General features: G+C 41.2%; 1 protein-coding gene and 1 long non-coding RNA gene across 8 annotated transcripts in view; one reads left to right on the top strand and one right to left on the bottom strand.

Moving 5' to 3' along the window:
• The window catches only part of nrxn2b (neurexin 2b), a 589,914-nt gene that overhangs the window by 441,148 nt on the left and 124,178 nt on the right, over nucleotides 1-24,588 (top strand). The window lies entirely within an intron of this gene.
• Nucleotides 537-19,578, bottom strand: LOC117934887. The gene is made up of 3 exons (XR_004654588.1): nucleotides 19,483-19,578; nucleotides 15,721-15,723; nucleotides 537-547 (listed from the first exon to the last, which is right to left on the bottom strand). It is a non-coding gene; the product is annotated as an uncharacterized LOC117934887 (long non-coding RNA).

The following is a 24,588-nucleotide window of genomic DNA, read 5'->3' as shown; positions in this document are numbered from 1 at the left end:
TGATTTTTGGAAAATGACTGCAATGAAACAAAGAGTGAAAAATTTAAAGGGGTCTGAATACTTTCCGTACCCACTGTATTTAAACCTGGTTGTGTTTGTTGGAAATACTCTCGATGAGGTCCCGGAGGGACCGAAACGTTAGTTTTTTGTAAAGAAACGGTTATGCTTTAGCAAGAGCAGAGGGTTGAATTTGTTCCTTTGTTTCTAAATTGATGTTTTTTTCCACCGCACTTGTACAGGAGACTTTCCGGATGTGCGAGTTGTTCCCTCAAAAGAGATGTTAGTCTTTAAAACCTACTGCTCTCTTAGTGACCATGCATATTACAGACATCGCAGAGGTGGCAGTGAGAGCCAACTGTTTTTATTCTCAGTCAAATAGAACCTTTGGGCGAGTACCTGCTTTGTTCAGCTTGAAGAAAGTAAATATATAATACATGCAGCCACCAATTCTCTGCCCTTATCTTCAGTCACTTTTTTCCCTGTGGAGGAAATGTCCTTTGAGACTTCCCACTGCACGCTGCAGACTCACTCTCCAATCCTATTGGCTCTCTGTCCTCTGACTGCAGACTGTGTAGAGTAGAGCTGTGATCAGGCCCAGAACAATCAGGCCCAACCAGCATAGTCCAAGCACGAACCACCACTACAGTTTTGGGTCAAGCCTGATTAATAGGGATAGGGGAGAACAATATTTTCCATGGCAAAACTATATTGACGCACAGTTGCCAAGTATCAACCTTTTATTTCACTGAGACATACTGTAAACCCCGAGTTGAGAGTCTTTATGTCGGTGCGTCAATTATGTTTTGGTCTGCTTATTGTCAATCACCGAACACCCACAAGAAGAAACGCAAGCCTCCGCCAGTATTTAATAGTCTTTTTGTTTGGGGTTTCTTTGTTAGCTGGAATAGTCAAACTAAAATGTTACTTTTTGCTACTAGAATAATACAATTCATTGCTTTTTCAGTCCACTCCCATTTTGCAGCAATACAACTGAAGTGAATTGAACAGATAAAACAAGAACACAAGAAGCAACAATAAGTTTTCCTTTGGTGACATCATTTTTAACTTGGAAAAAAAGGAAATAAATTGCAATATATTGCAGAATAACGCAATATGTTTAAAATTGCAATAATATCGTAGCGTGACCAAAGTATCATGATAATATCGTGTTGTTGGGCCTCTGGTGATTCCCACCCCTACTGATTAACAACCTGAATTTCCACTGTTAAAATATATATATCAGTGTAAAAAAAGATATATCTTTTTATACATTTTTATCTTTCATGAATAAAACATGAGGAAATTAGCTTGATGTCAACCTGATTCAATCCCTGGGAAAATTACAGGCCCAAAACCGGCAGGCCCAATCTGGTTCAGCCAGATAACCAACGCTCTCGTCGAGCTTGTCGCCAGTCTGGTCAGCCACCTTATGTGATTGAATTTTAATATTCCAGTGAAGACTGCTTTGAGCGATAGCCATGCCGACCTCTGCAAATTACCTTTTACATTATGTTCCTGGATGGGGCCAAATATGATAACATGAAAATATCCAGAGCCAAATGTTTTATCCGCTGAGTTCTGTGACTCACACACACAGTTTTCTTCTAATGCCTGTGTGGGCTTGTTACATCGAATGTACCAAGGTCAGGGGAACTCAAAGGCTCTGTCTTTCCTCCGTGTCTTTTTTTAATGACGTTCAAGACAGAGAAGCAACTGTTAAGAGTAAGACTATTTGATCAGCAATGTTTAAGCGACGTTTTCACTCCTTAGAGACTTTTTGATATTCTTTGCATTCGTATTTCCGTTGAATGGGAGTCAGGGTCAGAAAAATATATACAGTGTAAGGAAGTCGATGCAGAAAAGAGCAGAGACAGAAGGTGAAGGGAGTCACAGAGAGCAGAGGAGTGAACGCCGTGCCGAGACAACATGTGAACAGAGGCTTGGTGCTGCAGGGAGTGGAGCTGCAGGTTTCAGTGGTGCTTTAAATGACCCTGCTATCTCCTTTGCATTAAACACACTGCCCTGCAATCTACTCTAATCCTGGAGCCTTAGTCTGTGCAATCCGCCTTACCCTTGAATAGCTTTAAATTAGCAGTTGGCTTTTTCACTTTATGCCTCTGAAGGACCAGAGGCAAGTCAAGGAGTTTTTTTGGGTTTCCATGTGTTTTTAATTAGCTTACCTTAAGGCTGGTCCCTATCCTGAAACCTTTGATTTATTAGATAAGACACTTTCAGATGACGGAGCCTGTGGGCAACTCCTGGATGCTTCATTCTTTCTTCAAGGAATTATTTAGCCCAAAATCCTTTTAATATGACATAAATAAGCTCCTCACACCTAATGTTCTTCGTCTGATGAAGAAAAAGGTTTTTTTTCTTCTTACTGAACTAAAGGCAAATGTGGCCCTATGTTTTGAGCTTAGTTTGGATATTTCCTCTCCACTTCTTTCTTTTTCTTTGCCTTCCTCAAAGGAACCTAGGAAGTGGAGTAACACTGCTCCAGCTACCAGTCCACACCCTGTACGTGGTCTGCACTGTAACTTGAACTGTTGCCTCCTGTTGCCAAGCCAAGTCGCCACGGACTGACTGGCACAACATTGGTACTTCTGGTTATTCTGGGTGACAGTTGATTCTCTGGCACCAATCACAAGGCTTAACATTAGGAGAGATTAGATGAGGGAGGTGATCAATATGATGACACAGGAGAAAGGTAATTGGGGTACATGGTCGTAAAATCTTAAGAAAGGGATAGATTGTTGCAATTAGAAACAAGTGATAAAAAAGAAAGGGATAAATCAAGGGGAGAGAAACATAAAATTGATGACATGAAAAAGGAGAGAAAAGACAACAAGAGCTGCACAAGATGGATTTTTAAGTACAAATAAGTAATCTTCTCAACTTAAGTCCCAGAGTCCCCCCCAGAGACACCGTGGATTTGCCGGAATTACCCACTCAAATTCTGAAGACGTTCTCAGTGCACAATAAGGGATTAATAAAAATGCTAAACTGCTCCTTAACAGCATCAAATAAGTCCTCTATCCAAAGACACATTTAGATCTTTTGCTTCTTTTGCCCCAATGGTGTACTTTAGACGATAAAAGTATTGCAGTTCTAGTTTTTTAATGATGTGGTTCACTTTATGATTCAAGTTCACCTTTTCAACATGCAACTTTTAAATGTTACATTTAGGTTAACTTGCTAGCAGTCTTCTGCTTCCCTGTCTTTGATGGTGCATTGCTTCATATTTTGGTCTAGTTACCTATTCTGGAAATTCAGACCCAAATCCAAAAGACTAAGGGTCTGGCATTGAGTAATAAAAGTTGCCAATCTTGAGGGACATATTTAAAAATCTCACTGCACGCAATTGGATAACACTACGACCTATCATAACAACACACGGGGTGATGTATCCAGAGGCCCACGTGCTTACCTACCATCGGAGATAACTGGTAGATTAAACTGTCATCTGTTTAGCTCTCCCCTGGCCCGCCTAGATCAGATACACCGATGTGATTGGTGCAGCTTGGCTACAGTGATATAGTTAATGAGCAGCATTACTCGATGGCAGAGTAATTTGCTGAGCAAATTCAAATTGTACTCTACTAAGACCTCTGGATTTCCAGGGTATTGTGGAATAGTTAAAACCATTGGCAGCACAGTGTATTTGTTCACCAAAGTGCATGAACGGAAATAAATAATAAATAATATAAATGTTCCTAAAGGTCAAAAACTCTACAAAAATGTACTTTCTTGGCAAGATTAAAATGGGAAGATTAATACCTCTTTCAGCCTAAATGGTAAATATGAAGATAGAAATAGCTTGCGTTTACAAAGCTTACTGGCTAGCTTTAACTATCTTGGCTTTGTTTTTAAAATATCACCTAGTGAAAGTGTATAAATGGGTATTTGCTGGATTGCATCTTGGAAATACGCAGTGACTTTGTAGAGTATGGAGTTTCTAGACAAGAGTCATTGACCAGGCCAAGGTATGGTTCCAGCACGTAACTCCTTGCCAAACTAAGCTAAGCAATTTGCCTGCTTGATCTAGCTTTATACATAATGCACAAAAATGAGAGGGTCTTAGAAGTTCTTATCTCAAGCTAATGAGCTTGTCTCCCAGAATACCAAAGTATTCTTTTTTAGTTTGTTCTAAGGTTAAAAATACATCCTGTGGATGGGATTCTTCACTTGATGCGCAACAGAAACACAAGTGGTGTTGCGTTTCCATGCATGTCTCCGAGTTGGTTTTGATTAATGTATCTGTGGAAAGGGAAGTGTATCTGGTCCAGTGATGGATGTCTGGTTCTAACTAGAAACACTTCAGAAGTAAAATTGCTCTCGTGTTGGCTGCACCTTTTTAAGTGTTGCACCCTCATGACTCAAGTGGTACAGAAAATGAAGTGTGCAGAGGAAGGAGAGTTTGACCTGGGTCGACCTGATGATCAGAGGCAGCCGTCACTACAGTTAATGGCTTGTTGTCTGTCCACCCGATCTGCCACAAACACACACTCGTAGACAAAGAAGAACTGATTAGACAACAGAAGCAGACAGCTGTAGGGCACAGTAGTGATTTAACAGCAGTGGGCGCTACACCACACTATAATCGTTCATCTTATGTTGAACCCTGCGTTGCTATGTTTGAGCGTATTTGATGTTTTCGTCACATGTTGAGTGTTTGTGTTAAGTGTCTAGTCTGTGTGCAGTGGCTGGTGTTTTTTGTCTCCAGAAATGATGTTCTTGTGTTTCTTTCATTCAAGTCAGTACACTACACATGTTGTTCCCCTTTGGTTTTACCGCACAACGCAGAACCTTGCTGTGAAATGCCAGGTGATCAGAGAAGCATGTTTTACCTGAAAGAATGGAGATTCTCGTTGGAGTGCTAAACCCAAAATCCAATAGGCATTTTCCAAAAAGTGAAGGTAAGGTAGCACATCTGAGGTTCTTTAGTTAAAAAAGACAAAATAATGTCACTGCACTTATTTTATTAGGCTAACATCATAATAAATCAACGCTGAGGCTTTTTGGCACAAAGCCTCCTTTAGAGTGTTTGAATAAGTGCAATTACTGTATTTTGTCTTCCTTAACTTGGAAACCTAAGATGTGCAACCTCTTCTTCCCTTTTTAGAACGACCATTTTTGAGCCTCTGTACCTCCCGCCCATGTAGGTTTATTCTATATGCAACACCTGCGTTACCAAATAAAAAATTAAACCCACTTAATATTAATATAGGGAGCCGTTTGGTAGCATTGATTTCCTCCGGTAGCAGCCAACATCTTTCCTTCTGTCAGAGCACACTTTTTAATCAGACCCATGCAAGAGTCTGTCTTTGTCGAATGAAAGGGCTGACTGCGGGGTTCGGGGGGGGGAGGAAAAGAAAAAGCAGCGAACAATTGGCATGAAATTAACTGTCGTCAAAGCCAGTGCTTCACTGAGCATAAAACACACAGGAGGGGATGATTTATTGTCGCAGGGAGAACAAGGGCTCTGCACTGTATGCATATTGTATGGGTTCTGATGGAGTTGTGGCCCCTATCGAGGAGTATTTCTAAAACATGAAATCATAATAATACCCTGAGTGGGGGGGGTTTGATGCTTATAAATTGAAACTTTTGACTCTCGCTGTGTTTTTCTCCCCCCCCCCCCAACACTTTTTGTTCTCTCTGTGTCCCCTTCTTGTGCATGTCACTCCATGATTCACGTTGTGTTTTGTTTACCCCCCCCCCCCCACTCTCCTCCTCTGCCAGGATGTTTCACAGCCTCTCGCCTCCGGTCTTATTCCACCGCTACCTCCCACATTTCCCTTCACCCCCAGTCCCTCCTCTTCTCCTTTGAGCCAGATCAAGACAGCTCCCTGCTTCCTTTTCCTGCTACAGGAGGAGTATGGGGGGGGGGGGGGGGGCTGTCTGAGGCTGCAGCGAGGGGGTCTTTGTAGTCAAATTGACTTGAGCCTTGTTCACCAAACGGATGAGCCGAGCAGGTCTCTGCCCAGGCTCCACAGTATGCATGACACACTCATTTGTCATGCATTGGCCTGTACATCTACTGCTGCCAAAACGCTGTCCTGGCTCCCTTCCCAACTCTTTTCCTATTCACTCAGCACTTAGGCTTGGGGGGGAAAAACACAGGCACAAAATGGCTGCCACTGTCACTGCACTGTTCTCTCAGTTAGGAGAGAAGGAGGAGGACGCTGTTTTTTGTAGTTCAATGAAGAATGAGATGATGCAAGTGTTAGAGAGGGCTTGTTATGTGCAAACTGTCGAGGTCACGTCTGCAGTAGTTGTTTTTTGCCCCAGGATCATGGTTTATGATGTCCTCTGGGACCTTTTAATGACCCTAGGTGACTTTATAGCAGGGCTGTGAGTCTTCACTGGTCTCTCAATTCGATTATGATTATCCTGTGTTAAATTCGATATCACGATGAAACGCAATGCGTCATCTATCATTATTATATATTAATGCACATGCTATTCATCAACAAATTCAAGCAGTCAGATATATACTGTATGAACAAAGCTTTTTATTGTATCTGCTTTTAAAAAGGACATGATTCCTACAAAGAAAGGCTATAGTCTACATTCACAACCTGATGGTTATCAACACCTCTAAATGTCTTATTATACGTGACGGAACGTCATATCATCCTTTCTTTATTTGCAGGAAACGGTATAGCTCATAGTGTAACGCTTAATTATTGTTACTCATGGACCTTACATTACCATTTTCCAGTCAGTGACTTGCTCTTGCCTAATTAACACGTATGCAATGAATGACGGCACTCAGATGAACCATCAAGGCAAAACAAAAATGGAAAATCAACAAGCAACATCAGTAGGCTAGTAATAATCAATTATGGTCTGTCACAGGATTGATGCAGAATTGTCCGTGTCACATTGTCAAAATGATTATTTCAACACCCTTACTCAATAGGAGTTAAAACTAGGGCTGTCAGTTGATTAAAAAATTCCCATAGTTAACTTGCGATTACATTTACATCCGTTCTAATTGTACTTTGAAAGGAATATTTTTCAACTGTTTAATGCTCTCATCAACAGTACATGCTAATAACTTTAGCCCTGTGGAGCGAACCATCCGGAAGGGCTTTGAAACTCAACTTGCCATTTAAAAGACCCTTTTCTTTATCCATTTCTGCCCAGGTAGCTTTGCTTCCGCTAGCCATCCACAACGTCACTGCTGCACCGCTTCCTGATTTTCCCTACTGAGTGCGTCAACAAAAATTAGTGGCCTAAAAGAAATTGTTATTATCACATTCATTTTGACAGCCCTAATTTAACTTATCATGATTTCTGTTTTTCAAGCTAAAGCTATGTCATTTTTTTGCCCTTAATAATCATTTATCCTATATCAGTCCAATGAGCTCCAGGCCCAAAGTTTCCTCCAAAGTGATAGTTTAATGACCTACATTAAGTGATTTATTACCTCGTGCGCTTTGAACTGGTTTGGAAGTTTTTGAGGCAGCTTATACACCAGGACATCCAGATCAGAGGCTTAGTTGCATCCACCGCCATTTTCTCACTGACGAGCGTTCCCATTTTGTAAGAGGTCAGTTGTGGTGTTCTGTGCTCTCCTCAATGTAGTGTCAATGTCCCTTTGTTTTCATTGTTCCTCCTCCATTCTGTTCTTGGATTACGGCGTAGCGTGGACACAGCAAACACTGTGCGCTGGTGATTAAGGGCAATTTCCATCTCTCCTTCTCCCCACTTGTCAGAAAATGTGCCTCAGCTTGGCAGAAAATGGATTTTAATAGGCGGTAGTTGATTAGTGCAAGTCAAGAAGTCTGGACGGCTATAGTGTGAGGTTGATCTAGACAGGCAGGGGGCACAGAGAGATAAAGCAGATAAAACAGTGATGGAGTGACTCAGTTGTTGACTGAATGACTGACTAATTGGCAATTGAGTTCCTATCTACCCATCTGTCATATACATACTTACATATACAGTTTAACATTCACAACAGCTGTTTATATCTATATGTACACATAAAATGCTTGCGAGTTGACACTCGGGACTCATTCTGTTTGACATTTCTGTCTTCCCTCGGTGTCATTAACAAACTCTTCTTTCTGTCACCATCGCACTGGGCATTGTCACTCTCTGATTCACATACTTTTGTTTCCTGTTTGTTGTTAAGTTGGGACCAAGCCACTCCTCTTTCATCCTTTCCGTCCTTCTATGTTTTTAATGCACCAAGCTCCCTGGTATGTTTTTCTTTTTAAGACAACCAGAGGTACTTGTACTCCAGAGGTTTCTTTCTGCAGTTGGGTACATGGAAATATTGTGGACATGCTAAGCTAATATTGAAAAAAGACATAAACCCACATAGCTACATACTTTAGTAGTGAGATGCACAAATATGATTAAAAATATGTTTGAAGCGGATCTCTAGTGTGACACTAGTCGGATCTATGTGTGACAATAACTAATAAATTGCCATGCTTCCCATTAATCTGAGTCAGGTTCAACACCACCTCAGAGAAATGTTTGCCTAGTAATATATCTTCTTTAGGGATTAGAAAAAGTGTTTTTTCTTATATTCCTATATGTTGACTTCCAACCTGCTTTAATAAAATTAGCTTTCCATGGCTGGGGTGTTACATGACAGAAGTCTTGTTGAGAGATTCTGGCAGCAGACCTAATGTATATGAGAGTGTGAGCGGTGACGCTCTTTCTCTCTCTCTCTCTCTCTCTCTCCCTCCCTGCCTGCCAAATCCAAAGTAGGTCATTTCACAACTGTGGGCCCAAACTGTAAATCACTTCTTCCATGTTTCCTCTGGACACTCTCTCATTTCTGCATGTATACCTGTATAATAACACACAGATCAGCTAACTGACGTGTCAAGGGTAAGGATGTAAAATTTCATTAAGGGGATTTATTGCAAGAGGCTGAAGGCAAGGTAGAGAATAGGCTGATATTCTGCCTCACAAACACTTTTCATAATGTTAGGGTATTGTTGGTGGTGTTATTAACCCTGGCAATCTTGGATAATAAGACTAAAACCCAGTTTATTTTAGCCCGTTGGATAGTTGTGAGCTAATTTCCTTTGTCTTCCCTCAAAGATGAAGCAGCATCCAGGCAGAAGCAACGTGCTCTAACTCTCCCTGTGGCCGGTCTGTGTAATGACAGTGGGTTTAGATGGGGCGTTTGCATTATTTAATGTTAAAGTGATTGGTACTGCCTAGCATTGGTGGAAAGTAACTAACTATATTTACTCAAGTACTGTACTTGAGGGAATACTTTGCCGCTTTTAAACCCGCTCTGTGTCATCTTTGTGTGGGCAGTGTGTTTAGGTGTTTGGCTTCCTTCTGTGGCGCCAGTGCACAGGAGCAGTAGCGGAGCTGCATTATCCGGCGGATCTCGGCAGAAATCTGCTGCCCTGCCCCACGACGAGCTCTGTGCACTCGCAGCAGAGAGGGAAGGCAAACATTGTTTATCTAAACACACTGCCCACACAAAGAGGTCACAGAGCTGCATTTGAATCAGCAAAATATCGTACAGTATTGAGGTACTTCTTTATTCTTCTACTCTACTACATTAAGAGTTAATATTGTACTTTTTTTTAAATTTACTACATTTATTTGACAATGACTTTTTGTATGAAAACATGATATTCTTATATGATAAGATGAAGTACTATACAACTTATCTACCCAGTAGTGCACAAAGTATCTAACATTGGCTCCACATTGACGAACTACAAAATTAAAATGCTCTTACATTCCTACATGTATTTGTTAGTTAATTAAACTGAATAAAAAAAATACTGTATATTAATATAACACTTTGGAAAGAGACATTCTGCACAATTTAATGTTTTGCTAATGACACTCTACTTTCACTTTAGTAATATTTTTAATTCAGAATTTTCACTTATAAGTATGGAGTATTTTTCAGCTATAGTATTTCTTACTTAAGTAAAGGATCTGAATACTTTTTTCTAACACTGCAGCCTAGCCACCCTGCCATGGCTAACATGTAACCAGCAAAGGATCCTTTCAATCCCTCCCATTCGCCTGCCAGCCACTATGCAAGTACACCAGTGATCTGACCGGGCTGCACAGCTAACAAAGCTAACAAGCGCCGCAAAAAGGAGAAAAAAAAGTGACAGGGGAATCTGTGACTCAGGAGAGGATGACGCACACATTCTGTGAGGGTTTCAAAGTCAAGCAATGATTAGGAAGACAGCGTGGGATTGCTGTGGAGGGAGTGGTTTGCAGTGTTAAAACCACCATGTGGCGGCTGTTCACCGAAGGGCAAATCTAGCAGATGGAAAGCAACACACTCAACCCTCACCTCACTGTAGCCGCTGATTACAGCACTCCTCTCAATAATGACTCCCCTCTCTATCTCTCCTTTCCTATCTATAGAAGAGCTGCTTTGTTTCACATTTGCTTGTGTGAACAGTTAGATTATTCACCAAAGCCATCACACACACTTGCAGCCTTTGTGTGTAATCGCGCAGATCATATAATGAAACACTTTTTTTATACACAGTTTTAAAAAACACAGTTTTATTTAAGATTGTAAGCCACCTGATATTGCACACATATATTCAGACTTCATGATAAACAGTTTAGTCATGAGAATGTTAAAGTACATGAGTCTGTAGTTTCATTTTCCCAATCTTTATTGCCTGCCTGCCTGCCAGCCAGACAATAAAGATGCATTTTCACTTCATTTGACATTTGTCAAATGTCTGAAACAACACAAAAGTAAGCCAAATTACTTCATTTTGGAGTCTGAATGAGTTGGTTTTCTCCGGAACATCAAGTGAAATCATTTCACGCTGTAATCAGATGTTGTCCACTTTACAAAAAGTTACATTTCAGAACCTACTTTAGCTTGTTCTGATGGACTTTAAAGCTGTGAGCATAATTGTTGCATTTACATAAAAAAAGAACTCAAATCTTCAGATGTTTCTAAATGTTCTCTCCATCCTCTTTCTCTTATAGGGAGGCAAGTCAGCTTTGTTTGTTTAGCACATTTCAGCAACAAGGCAATTCAAAGTGCTTTACATAAATCATTAAAGAGAATATGAAAACAGCTAAAACAACAATTGGGAAATGTATGCTATTATAATCTTTTTTTCCGTACAAGAATATAAAAACAGCTAAAATAGAATGACAGGTATGAAATACAATAATAAAAGTTACTGTACGTTGTAGGAAATAAACAATTACTTAAAAAAAAGGGAGAATCAAAAAAGAAGGAAGAGAGTTGCAGCTGACCTGAAGCTTTCTGGGAGTTTGTTCCAGATCAGTGGGTGTAGAAGACCTTTTCAAATGAAGGGGAAAGGCTACATGCAATTGAAGGGATACCAAATTTACTTAGCACAAGTATTACATACCATCCTCCATAGGTTTGGTTCTACAAAAGACTAACAATCTACAAATAACAATGAACACAAGTCTACTCTAGAATCACCACTGTTCCAGAAATGCGGTGCATAAAAACTGAATGCTGCTTCTTCAGAAAGCAGACCTGATCCAGGCGACCTGAGAGGTCTTTGTGGTTTATAATGTAGCACCAGATCAGAAATAAACAGCTCAGTCCTTTAGAAACCACCAGTAGTATGGGATCCACTTCCTTCGTCTTGGTGAGGACTCGAGCAGCAGCGTTCTTGAGAAAATCCCCCACCGTTATGGCATCTCTAAACTATCTACCTACCTGATTAGTTTTCAGATTTCATTGATCAAATTTCAAGCGAAATTAGGTCTTGCCCACGAGTTATTTCATGTACTTCTGATCCCACTCTGAGTCAGAGAGAAGACTCCGATCTTTAATACTGCAGATGACAGGCTTTTGGCTCTAGATGATGTGCCTTGTATTGTCCATGTGTTTTCAAGTATGTCATGTAGATGCTGCTGTTACCTAACTTTCCTTTTTTTTTTTTTTTTTTTTAAACTGGACTGAGGTTAAAAAAAGGTCTGGTTTCCCACCTACCTCTTTGCCACCTGGCTTCTTTTTTCATCTCATGCTTGATCTCTCCCATTTCTTTCCTCCTAATGTCTCCATCCTTCCCCTTACTCTAACCTCTCTGTTCATTACTTTGTGCTGTTATTCCTGAAGGCGCGGGACGTGGTTTGAAATCTCGCAGAGTGTGTCTCATTAGAAACAGCTAGGCTTCCTCCACATACAGTACCTTGGACTGTAGCGCAGCCTGTGTGGTTTCTGCAGAGTTAGGGAGAAAGAATGAATGACGGCAGAGATTGAGGAAGGAGACAACAAAGGAAAGAATGTAGCAGCAGCAGTTGAAGGGCAGGGGGTGGAAGTAAACGGCAGAGGCAAAGGTCGGGGTTAGCAATCTTTCATCCCCTCTTTCCCTCATCATCTCTCTTCCCTTTCGCTCTATTGTATCCTTCGCATCTCTGTAGCAACCGCTGTAGGAGGTTGGGCTTGGTACCCAATTAAATACTTTTCAGGCAACCAAATTGCCTCCATAGTGTTGAGTATCGAAAAATGCCTTGTAATTCAATACCCAATTATAATACCTTAGTAAATCTCATCAGCATTAGTGAGCCAATAAGCATGCAGCATGCTTCTACCAAGGTCTAACAGTGTCTGTGATTGGCTGTCTAATGTTACACGTCATAAAGACACGCAGGACAACCTCTACGTTACACAGAGACAGGGCTCACTTAGTAGGAGCAGAAAAAAACAAATCATTTGTGCCATGATGTTGGAATTTCATTTTTGTTTCATGAAATTGGTATTGGACAAAGTATCGTTTAGAATTCGTTATTGAACGCATGCTTTTGGAATCGGTACCCGTATTACCATACCCAGCCCTAGTGGGAGCACTGAGAGAGAACTGTCCTCTCATTGCTCCATCTGCACCCGCTACTAACATGCCTGTGTCACGGCCAATGCCAGCTCGTTCTTTCTCTCCCTCCTCGTCCTCTCTTCGCCACATAAATCTCACCTCGGCCTATAACTCTTGCTGAGAGAGAGAGAGAGAGCTCTAGTTCTGTCTCTACTGGCATTTTCACCCAGACTTTTATACACTTGCTCCCCCCACATTTTTCTTTACCCAAGCTCTATGTTGTACCCTGAATGTGGGATGAAGCAGGATATGTTGCATTGGTGCGTGGGTCTTTTATACCACAGCATTAGGACCATGGTGCACGCCTACTCCATTACAGTTTCAGGCAAATAAAAAAGATAAGCCTTCTTAACTGAGCTAAAAAAATATCACTAAGGTATGTTTTCAGAAAATGTAATCCTTGCAACAGAAAGATTTCTTTTTGGAAAAATAGTAGTCTTACAGCTTAAATTTCCCAGTTGCCACACATTTACAGTAGCACCAACCATTTATCTCATGTTGTCTCTACCTTGCTAACAAGCACTATAAATTAATTGCTAAAGGCTCCGTTCCACCAAATGACAAGAAAAGAAAATCACAACATGATTAAAGTTGTGAATTTATGAGAAAATGACTATCCAAATGCAAAGTATACTTACATTTTTATTAGGTCATCCACTGCAGGAATAGTACACGGCAAACTGTGTGAACTGTGGGGTGATGAGGTTGATCCAGCCTTGCAAAGTAAAGTAACGAACACAATTTTCCAACAACAAAATTGGAAATATGCATTTTTAATCTCAGAGAATGCCAAGAGTTTTTTGATGATATATGAGTTTTTGTCTCGTAAATGTATGAGCTATTTCTCCCAATTTTGCACACTCAAATCTCAGAGAATCTCAAAGCTTCAGGGAATATTACCCTCCTCCCCTGGCTCCGTGATCTTTTTTATTTTTTTTAGCCACAATGGCCATAATATGTTGCTCTATTAAGCCATTAGAGATAATTTTATGTTTTGCGATGTCCTCTCAGATTTTGGCCTTCACCCCATTCAGTAGAGGTGGATGAAATTGACTTTGTGGTGCTCACAAGAAAGAAATATTGTATGTAAAAGCATTGATCCATGAATGATCCACGGTTTTCAGGGGAACCACCTTCTTCTGAAGAAATAGTCTCTGTGAAACCCTCTTCACAGTGAGGTCAGTCCATTACCTCTTACTACTGTTTTTTGGTGTTTTTTTTGCCGGCCCATGCAATTCTGGTGCCAGCTGATACCTCGTGTTTCTCTGATAACAGTACATTAATTGTTAAGCTTTATGAAAGAAAATGTCGCCCTGTGTGACTCCCCTGTGTAGCTTCCTACCTTTGTGATTCCCTAGTGTTGCATGTTATTTTTATCCTCTCCCTCAATAAATCTTGTTCAAATAGATAATAAGTGCAGTTTTGGTGAACGAAAGGTAGGGGGCCTCCACACAATTACACGCCCTGGACTCTTGGAGGGATACAGGGGAGAAAAGGAAAGACAGAGAGCACAAGATGAGGAGGTCTATCCCTGTATCCTCACAGCCTCGTACAAGAAGCTAATACTTCTTGACATCCGTGAAACTCTTTTTTAATCTTGAGCGAGAGTGATTGGGAGGGAAAGGGAATGGGGAAGGAAGGGAAGAGAAGTAGTACTGCAGGAGTTTTCCGTGTTCACAATCAGCTCCAGTTTGAAAATTATCCTCTAAGAGGGAGTGTTCCCCCCCCCCCGCCCCAAGTGTTGTTGGCACGTCCTTTGGTCCTTGCCGAGGACTTTTAAAAGCAGACCACAGTCATTGCAAGCTTGGAGCTCACGACATATATCATAAAACTTGTTAAAGTCAATGCGCTGTGCCGGGATCTCTACTTCTGATGAGCCTGAAGGCACTAAGCACTAATTTAGAGCTAAACTATAGATTCACTTTTCTTCTTACATCCTTTCTCTGTGCATCCAGTTAGCTAGACGATTGGAAGTTGTGTATTTTCAGGTGTTTGTATCTGTACACAGACAGCCAAGATGTGTCGCATCCCCTTGGCCCATAGAGACAGAGACCACAGAAAAAAACAGACCTATCAAAAGACAGCGATGTACAGATGCTTGCCTACATAATTTAACAGATATGCAGCAAAAGCTTACATGTCATACATCTTGACGGCTAAAGATGATGGCTGTGATCACTGTAATCGCCATGCTTTTGGCAGGGAAGCTCTGCTAATTACAGAGAAAATGTTCGCTGTTTGTTTACCAGCGAGAGCTGGCTGCAACAATATATTTCCTTGCTGTTGTGAGGCCCCCCCACCCACCCCCTGACTGGCTGTTGTCTGAGATGTGTTGACTCAAATCCAGGGTGAACCGTGCTTGTTGTTTGTCTAATTTTGCCTCATTAGCCACGGCATGCACACTTAAGTACAAGCTCGGGAAATTAATTTGGGTTGTGTGAGGTAGCGGAGTTATTGTGGAGGTGGAGATGCCACTGGAGTGTGTGGACACTGGAATGGCTGCCTGCTTGCATCAAATCACATCTCCGCTTGTGTTTAGGGGGAAACCGTGGCGCTATCTGCTCGCCGCTGTTAATAAGACGAGATGAAATAAGATTTGGAGCTTTATTTGCCTCCAAGCGTCTCTTTCAACAATCTTGGCTCCACTTCATTTCTATAACTTGTCTTCACTTACAGAGTGAGCGTGAACGGTCCTTTGTACTTAAAGATACTTGGAAGAGCATGCAATGAGAACAAATGTCTTTGCAACGAACACAGCTTCGTTTTCTCGGCACTGAATTCATTTTTCTTTTGCAAAATCACGCCTTCGTGACATTTAGGGATTTTAAATGAGTGTGTAACAGCCATAGCCCATCTCACCAGTGCTGCCATGCATTGTCCAAACATTCTCAACAGGTTCTGAAATAGCCCGGAGCGAAAGCCTTTTCCTGTTTTTTTTCCCCCAACTGTTCCAATGCAGAGTCAGTGTAGTCATCAACACTGCTTTGGTTTAAGCACCCCCTCCAGGCTCTGAGCGGAGGAAATTACATGTTAATGCTGTGGTTTGAAGGTTAGGCTGCCCCAAGCATGCTCAGAAAAGTATACAGAATCAGTGAGTGGGAAACATGCAAATGAACAACTAAGTAAAGCTACATTTGGGTTAATGCAGTCAAAGTAATGAGCGAGGACTTTAAAACCTTTTGACATCTTTTGCCCTCCAAACACAAAGATGCCACGTTTTAGTCAGTGTCAGCCATTTGTTTATGCCTCTGAAAATTAAACTGTGCCATTTATGGACATCAAATGAAAAAATATTGGTATGCAGTGTCTGGTTCCACCACAGCAACAACATCCTTGTTGAGTCACAGTACAGTGAGCAGCATTGTTGCATTCAGTAAGCTCGGGAAGTCTTATCTAGACCGTGTCCCCCTTCATTGCCATGTTCCCTCTCCTTAGCCAGTTAAGTATTAACTGACAACAGAACAGCATTAGTTTCCTTTTCAAACACACCTTTCGGGAGGACGACATCATTTGTCTGTGCCTTCAAAAACCATTACAAACCAGAAGGGCATTTGGAGAGCACAGACCTTGCCAAGGTCGTGCCCTATCTCGCAATGTTAACACAATGGAAAAAAGTGGGTATCTATCTGGCAATTTGTACCACTCCAAAATGTACTGGGTTCTTCCTTCGCCCATTCTCTACCCTTTCTCCACCAAGTTTCATAAAAGTTGGGCCAGTAGTTTTTCCCATAATCCTACTGATAGACAGACAAACAAAGCAAAAACATTACCTGTTTGGCGGATGTAATAATGACTGATTTTCATATCGGACACCTTGTTTGGGTTGGTTTAGACACACAAAAGGGAACTTCTTGTAAGTAAAGATATGTAAACTGCAACCGAAAAGGGTCATGTCCTTTTTGGTTAAAACATGAATTAATGCCATCCTTTTTCATGCACATTTTTTTCCCAGTCATACGTAGTTTTGTGGAATTTTTCCTCATCCAAATCAAGGGACTAAGAATAGAGCTATTTGTTTGTTATGTAAATAATTCACCATAAGACAAACATGGGCTTTTTGGGTTGTGTCAATAAATACGACTTCTTTGTACATATCCTGTTTCCCCCCACAGCAACATGCAGGGCTCTTGCAAAAGTGAGAACATGGGCAGTGTGCTTCAATCTAGCTAAATAGGCTAATTTCCTATTAATGATAAATGAATGCACATCTCCCTATTTGTAACAGCCTGAAGTGTGTTTGTGTAAAACACAAATTACAGTGTATTGGCATAAGTGTCAGTGACTTCATCAAAACATTATTAAACCCAACAGATTGCTTGAGAGTCCAGTTGGCTCCTCAGTTTACATGATGCACCCGCGAAGAAGAGCGCGAGGCCTCCACCAGTAACCCCAGTGTTTGTTTTCCTAACCTATTACAGACTGTTTGTTTGTGTTTGTGTCTGTGTGCCCCCCCCCCCCCCCCCCCCCCCCCCCCCCCCCCCCCCCCCCCCCCCCCCCCCCCCCCCCCCACACACACACACACACCACCACCACCATCACCGTTAAGGGCCTTAGTTGCTGCTTGTGCATCTGCCGCCAAGACGTCTCTCGGCACCAGCCAACAAATGAATTGTTATGTAACGGCCACAGCTTGCTATGTTTGACTGCCAACCCGGCAGAGAAATAGAGGGGATGGAGGGACAAAGCGAGGGTTAAAGAGAAAGAAAGAGAAAGGCAGGCAGTTACAGAAAGAGAGAGGGAGTAAGTGACCTGCTTCTGGCTAAATGTTGTGGTTCCAGACACAGCACAGCAAATCTTCTTTTCTGTTCCCCTTTTCTCTCTCCTTTCTCTCTCGTGATTGGGTTTTGTCTCGTCACATTATTGGTTTGGCTTGATTTGTTCGCCATTGAAGGGCTCTCAGCAAAGTACAGACAGTCATTTATTTAGTATCTCCCGTCCCTCGCCTAGCTCGTCCGTCTTGCCAGCTCCCCCTCCGCATGTGAAATGTCAGCTCTATGACAGGCGTTGTCAGACAGCCGCCTCTGTCCTGGAGACCTCGGGCCAGTTGCTTTATTCACTCACTTCAACACTGATTCAACATCAGAGAACAGAGGCACCATCGACATTTCAGATGACTACCCAGGGTCCTCAGAGAGCTGGCTTGTAGATAGAATATATATACACTGTATGCAATCGTCTCCTCGCTGTATTTGCTCAGTCTGACCCATTCTTAGTACGCACTGCATCTATTCAGTTGAGTTCCCGTCACAGCAGTGTGTGGCAGATTTTGGCTTTAAGTTTTAGGAGATCAGAGGAGGTCTGGGCCACCTTCTATTCTGTTTTCTTTTCTTCCAAGGCTAATCTTAATGGATGCATGCTTCTGATACCTGGTGAATAGATAATGGACCCTCAATGTGGGCAGAAAAAGGAATGGCAGTTGTGTAACCACCCAGCAGCTTTTCATATGTCAACAACAGTCATAGCTTCACAAGATTCCCCGAATCCTTTGTGGACTGACCTGTGCCAGCTCATCACATGTGCGTGTCGGAACACATTCAACGGGCACGCACACGATATTTAATGCATGCATCTCACACATCCACTACAGACTGTTTTTCTTTCATCTCCCCCACTTCATCTGTCTTTGATGTGGGATACCCGGGAGCCTGAGGAATACAGTCCTGTGGAATGGAACAGAGTGGATCTGCGCTCCTAGACCTCCTAAGAGGCTTCCCATTGATCATTGATTTAACCTATTTTTTCCCTTAGCAGTTCACATTTTCCTTCTCACTACTCCTACACCTCTAGCACCACTATAACAAGTTACTTGAGGCTCTCGAGTAACTTGGCTCTTGGCAACTTAGGCTCTAAGTTGCTTCAGTGAAAGGGGATATCAGCTTGGACAAACTGATTGTGTGTTCTGACAAGTGGTGTTTTCGAGAGGACATTACATGCATGTAATAAGCTGGAGAGGTGGACAGTGCTTGCAGAGTAGGAAAGCTCTTGTAATTTGTCGAGTTATCCATTTGTTTTAGTGTTGGTATCACTCCATCAAATGGGGGTTATCAGTGGTTATGAGCCTCATAGATATGGGTTAGAAGGGGCCTACTACATCTACTAATAGGTTCAGAAGGCTGTTATTATCTATTCACATGGTAATGCTCATGGTTAGCTTTGACAGGACCCCTTGGCATCAGTTTTAACGCTCTGGTAGTACCGTTACTTAGGATAGGTTAGGTTTAGGAAAATATTGTGGTTTGGGTGTAAATGCTAACAGTTTGGTGCCTGGATAGCTCACCTGGTAGAGCAGGCACCCATATGCAGAGGCTGAGTCCTCAATGCAGCGGCTCAGGGTTTGAGTCCGACCTGCGGCCATTTGCTGCTGCATGTCTTGCACCTTTCTCCCCCTTTTCCTGTCTACAACTGTCCTGTCTATTAAATGCTAAATTGCCCCAAAAACATATTTTTTTAAATGCTAACATTTTTGGCATTAGTTAAGAATGCTACATAACAAACGTTGCATACAGAAGATAACTGCCTGCGTAATTGAAATGACGTCAATGTTGCCTTTCCTTTCAACCGCCAGTCTCCCGGGTAAAAGTCGGGCAAGTCCTTTGTTTGCTATCCCATCTTTCCCCCTAATGTGGACTTTCCCTCTTTACACTACTATACTACTCCCTACCATGGTCGCTCCTTATACCACGTCATCTTACAGAGCCGCTGCCAAGCAGTTGCTCTGAGCATCTTATATTGATGTGGATGGCCTACTAAGCCAATTAGGAGGTAGATTAAGGCCATACTGATTCATATCTATGGCGGGGTAAAGCCATACCGGGTCATATCTATGACGGTGAACAACTGATAAAGCCCATTCAATCAGCTGATAACATCGAGTGGTTGGTATTAGTATTTTTGTGAAAAAAATACATTTAAAAACACAAACCTATTATTTTTAAAAAACAAACAAACTAAAAACAACCTTTGTATCCCGTTCATGTCTGTCCCTTTAATGGCTTGTGAGCATAGTAATTGAACGATTTGAGCCACCACTTTGTAAAATCACCACTTCCACAATGGATGCTAACAGTACATCAGCTCTAGCCTGTGTTTGTTTATGTACTGTGAAGGCCACTTCAGCGCAATTAAGATGATGTTAACACTAATGACTCCGTGGCTATTAAACATTATCAAGAAGTGCACACACTTACTTTCACCCCCTTGCAACACATTGGCACGCATGCACACACACACACACACACACACACACACACACACACACAAACATGCCCCTGCATTCCCATATATCTAGCAGGAACAGAACCGTGTGACCTTTTCAGAACATCACGGCTTAATGACTCTGTATGGAAAGAAAGGTTGTTATTCTGAGCAGGTCTGGTATTGTTTCTTCATGCAGCACATGACACCGTTTCACAGTGCCCATGTGTTAAGTATGCATGCTTCTTCAGACCATCTTTTTCTCCAAGTAATATTCCCTTTCTTTTTCTTTGTTCTTCTCTAGGGTTGGGTATCAAAACATTCACATACCGGTTACTAGAGGGTACTTTTTTTTAGCCAATTTTATCAAATCTGTTTTGACATAATGGCACAACATTACACATGCTTATTGGCTCACTGATATTTACTACTTAGTTATTAAAATTTGGTATTGCATAACAAGGCATTTTAATACACAATACAATCAACCAATACCCAGCCCTACTTTCACCATATTTTGCTTTGGGGGTTAAAGTGGTGGTAGGGTGGGGTCAGTGTGACGATGCATACACTTCAAACATTGTACTTAATTAATCAACGGAGTCCCAGGGCAGAGCCACAAGCTGAAATATTCACACGTCTGTCTGCCGATGATGCATGATTGCCATGTTATTAAAAGAGTTAATGTGAGAAGAGGCTGCTGGTGAGTGTGAGTGTGTGCCTGTGTGTTTCTGAGTAGGGGTATATGAGCATACAGCTTATGCTTTTGAAGTAATGGGTATTAAGGTGTCAGATCCCCCCTTGTATGAGCAGAGTGTTGAACAAAAATGTCATTCATGCATGAACAACGGACAACACTGATAACAAACAACTCCACAAGCAAGGAAATTGCGTACCGATGTGCTACGCTACCCAGGTGCTCAGGAAATCACTTATTGTAGAGCAGGAGTCTTCAAAGTGTTTTAAACCAAGGACCCCTTAACTGAAAGAGCAATGGATCAGACCTCCATAATACATGTACTGGATAAAATGAATTTGCCTACTAAACTGGGCCTACAGTAATGTGTTGGATGGCCTAAAGCCTTTAAACATACCTTTTTGGGGCAAAGAATATTAAGCTATTTGAATAATAATTGTTGCCATGATTTTTATAAATCATGTTTTAATACTCGTGAAGTCTTAGGGATAACTTTCTGGGGATGGCCATCTTAGTGACTCCCTTATCCATAGGCCAGTAAGCATGTAGGCCTATTATCAATGTTTTTTTCAAAAATAGGCTTATTTATATACAGTATTTGCTAATAATATGTTTCTATTCATTTTGAGATATTTTCGTTTTTTTTAACTTTCCAAAAATTAACAGTAACCCTGAGTATTCTCTTCCACTTACACTTATTTACTAGTAGTTTCAATACCAGTGGTGGAAGAAATATTCAGATAAGGAAAGTAGCAATACCACCATGTAAAACTACCATCTTATGAGTAAATGTCCTGGATTTATAATTGTACTTAAATAAAAGTAATCATCATGCAAAAATACCCATTTCAGAAATACATTTACTATTAGATTGTAATTATTGATACATGTGTGGAACTAACTTTAAAAAATACAACACAGTCCAATCTAAACAGCCAGAAAAAAACAGAGGTCCTCACTGTACTGTACTTTCAACTCTGGATGTCTTTTTTCCACCAGTTGCACAACAGTATAGTCAGTTACAATGGTGGCTTAGTGTTGTTGCCTCTGAAACCACTTTGTTGCTTTTTTAATCCTCTTGACCGTTCTTCGGCTATTAAAAATGATTATGGAAAAAAATGTATTAGCTGAAGTAAATGTACATCTGGCATTTGTTTCCTGGGGCTAATACAGTAGTTTCATAATCATTTAAACCACAAGTAACTGCCTGAGTTATTTATGAATTACTAATTTGTATTTGTAAACTTGAAAGCTATACTTGAGTACAAGTATCTTACCAAAGAATGGCTTTGGTAGAAGTTAAAGTCTCCTTTTAGACTATTACTTGAGTAAAATATCTTATATTTACTGTACTTAAAAAAGTAATTTTATGAAATTAAATGTACCTAACTATTAGACGTAAAAGTAAAAAAAAAAAAAAAAAAACTTTATTTTGGCTTCCTTACTTGGGAAGCAATTACATTTTTTGTGAGGAAGAATCTTTCACTCAAACGTCCGGAAACATTTCTTGCAAGTAGCGAGTAACAAAGATGCTTAAGGGAAATGTAGTGGAGTAAAAGTAAAAGTTTCCATAAATATTAATACCAAAGTAAAGTACACATATGTGAAAATTCTACTCAAGTGCAGTAACACAGTATTTGTACTTCATGACATTACAGTTCTGTTAACAGACTAATTGAATTGAAAGCCTTTGCCTCAGTAAGCTAGCGAGCGTGTGTGCCTTTGATGAAAATAAACATTGCTTTCCGTCTAGGCAGCTCAGTTGGGCATCACTGCCTCGACCTCAGCAGACTATTGAGCAGGCTATCAGACAGAGGAGCGTATTCTGGGCTGATCAATAACATTTCTGGATAGTATATATGCAGGGCAATGTGGGCTGTCCTGCCTGGCAACCTTTCTAAAGACTATTCTCTTTCTCTCTCTCTCTCTCTCTCTCTCTCTCTCTCTCTCTCTCTCTCTCTCTCTCTCTCTCTCTCTCTCTCTCTCTCTGTGTAAAAGCACGACTACCTACAGTATCACCCTTTCAGTCTAACCCCCACCTCATTCCCACTACTCCCACCGGAGCACTCCTTTTAAAGATATTTGGAAGAAGATAAGCGTCTGAGTGCTTCCCCAGGAATGGTATTTGTACAAAACTCGCTGTCTGATAGTAGCATCCCCCTCCAGGGACATAACAAGCATTTTGAAATGTTTCAAACAAACCTTGCAGGCGCATCATTGGTGTTGAGAAAAAAAAAAGCAAGATAGGAGAAGAATTTGAATCCTCCTGAATGGTAAAAGGTACGGCTGTGGATCAAGTCCCGCTGGTGGAATTAGAGAGGGGAATAGTCATCACACATCTTGAGTCAACAGAAGTGATTCCTGAGCTTGTCTGAGGTGTAATTCATTCAACCATAATTTAAAGAAAATAGTGTGTTATCTTTTATTTCAAATATGATTATTTTTAAATTAAGTCATTCAAAACATATAAACCATTTATTTTCACTTGTCTGCTGCTATGATTGGACCCAAAGCTGGACATGACAAAATGTAATTTTAGGAAGTGGGTAACAGTCTGTCACTGAAATCCTTTCCATTTTGTCAGTAGCCTGTAATTCCATTCAGATAGAAATGGCTAAGCTATTATTCCCCTGTTCTGACTATCATCTTGGGAACAAATGAGCATCTTTCCTTCTTTTTATCCTCCCTAATAATGGGCTCTCGACTCTGCAGGAGTTCACACACAGACATTACAATCTGAGCACCAATGCCGATGGAAACTTAACGTTAGTCTACATTCTAGAGTGTTAAACTCATGAACTCCAAGTAGTTGTGTTACCCTATACTTGGTCTTCAGATCACAGCTTCATTTCTACAAACACTTAGAGGCCGTGCAGCTGTAGGGGCAAGAATATGATATGTGGTCAAACCTCTATGAAGGGAGAGAAAGAACCACAGTTAGAAGAATGGCAAACTGAAAAAAGGACAGACTAAGAAACTCTAAAATAAAAAATACCAGTGTACACAGGTGGCACAGGGGGGTTAATATGCATGTGTGGTAGCTATGGATTGGTCATGGATGCCTGCAGGGGGGGATAGTGTGGTCCTCTGCATGTGTTTGGCCCTTCTGTTGCACGAGGGAAGCATGTGGCTGTCCACACTCTCCCAGAGGACAAGGTCCGCAGTACCTAGTTACTGGCCATTTCAAAGTTAGTAGAAAAAGTGAGCATGAATAGTAATAAATAAATTGGCGGTGACTTAGGGCTGTCCTTGATTATATCAATTCAATACGATTTTGTCTAATCGATTAGTTTATTTAATCAACATATTTGTTAAGCTGAGCTTCTCGTTAAAGGGTCAGTAGTCTACATTCAAGACCTTTTCAATTCCAGGATTGCTCTGTTGCCACCAGAAATTTTGCCGGATGTCCTTCTTTTCAGCAGGATGGCCATTACCTTCCGCTTTCTTTGGGTTGTAATTCCAAACTCTGGTGTATTTCTCTGGACTACGGCTAACTGCTCGTCAAATCTCTGCAGGGTAAATCCAGACAGCTAGTTAGACTATCTGTCCAATCTGAGTTTTCTGTTGCACAACTAAAGCAACCTTTAAACATACACATCTTCCACCAATACAAGTTCCTTCCCTAGGCTATTTAGCAACAGCAATCACAATTGTGATTGGTTTAGATAAATACCCAGAGCATGTTTTTCTCCCATCCTGAAATGCTTTGTGGACAAGCCAGACTTTCCTTAGAAGTGCTGTGGAGGAAAATCTGGCAATGTGAGACTAGGCCTACAGTGACTTATTTTTATGATTCATTTAGTTCAAGGGCTATCAGGCTAGCTTACCAGCCTGCTTAACTGCATGGTTATAGCCTAGAAC

The sequence above is a fragment of the Etheostoma cragini genome, chromosome 19 (assembly GCF_013103735.1).
Source record: "Etheostoma cragini isolate CJK2018 chromosome 19, CSU_Ecrag_1.0, whole genome shotgun sequence".
Lineage (NCBI taxonomy): Eukaryota > Metazoa > Chordata > Actinopteri > Perciformes > Percidae > Etheostoma > Etheostoma cragini.
This window is presented reverse-complemented; position numbering and strand designations above follow the sequence as displayed.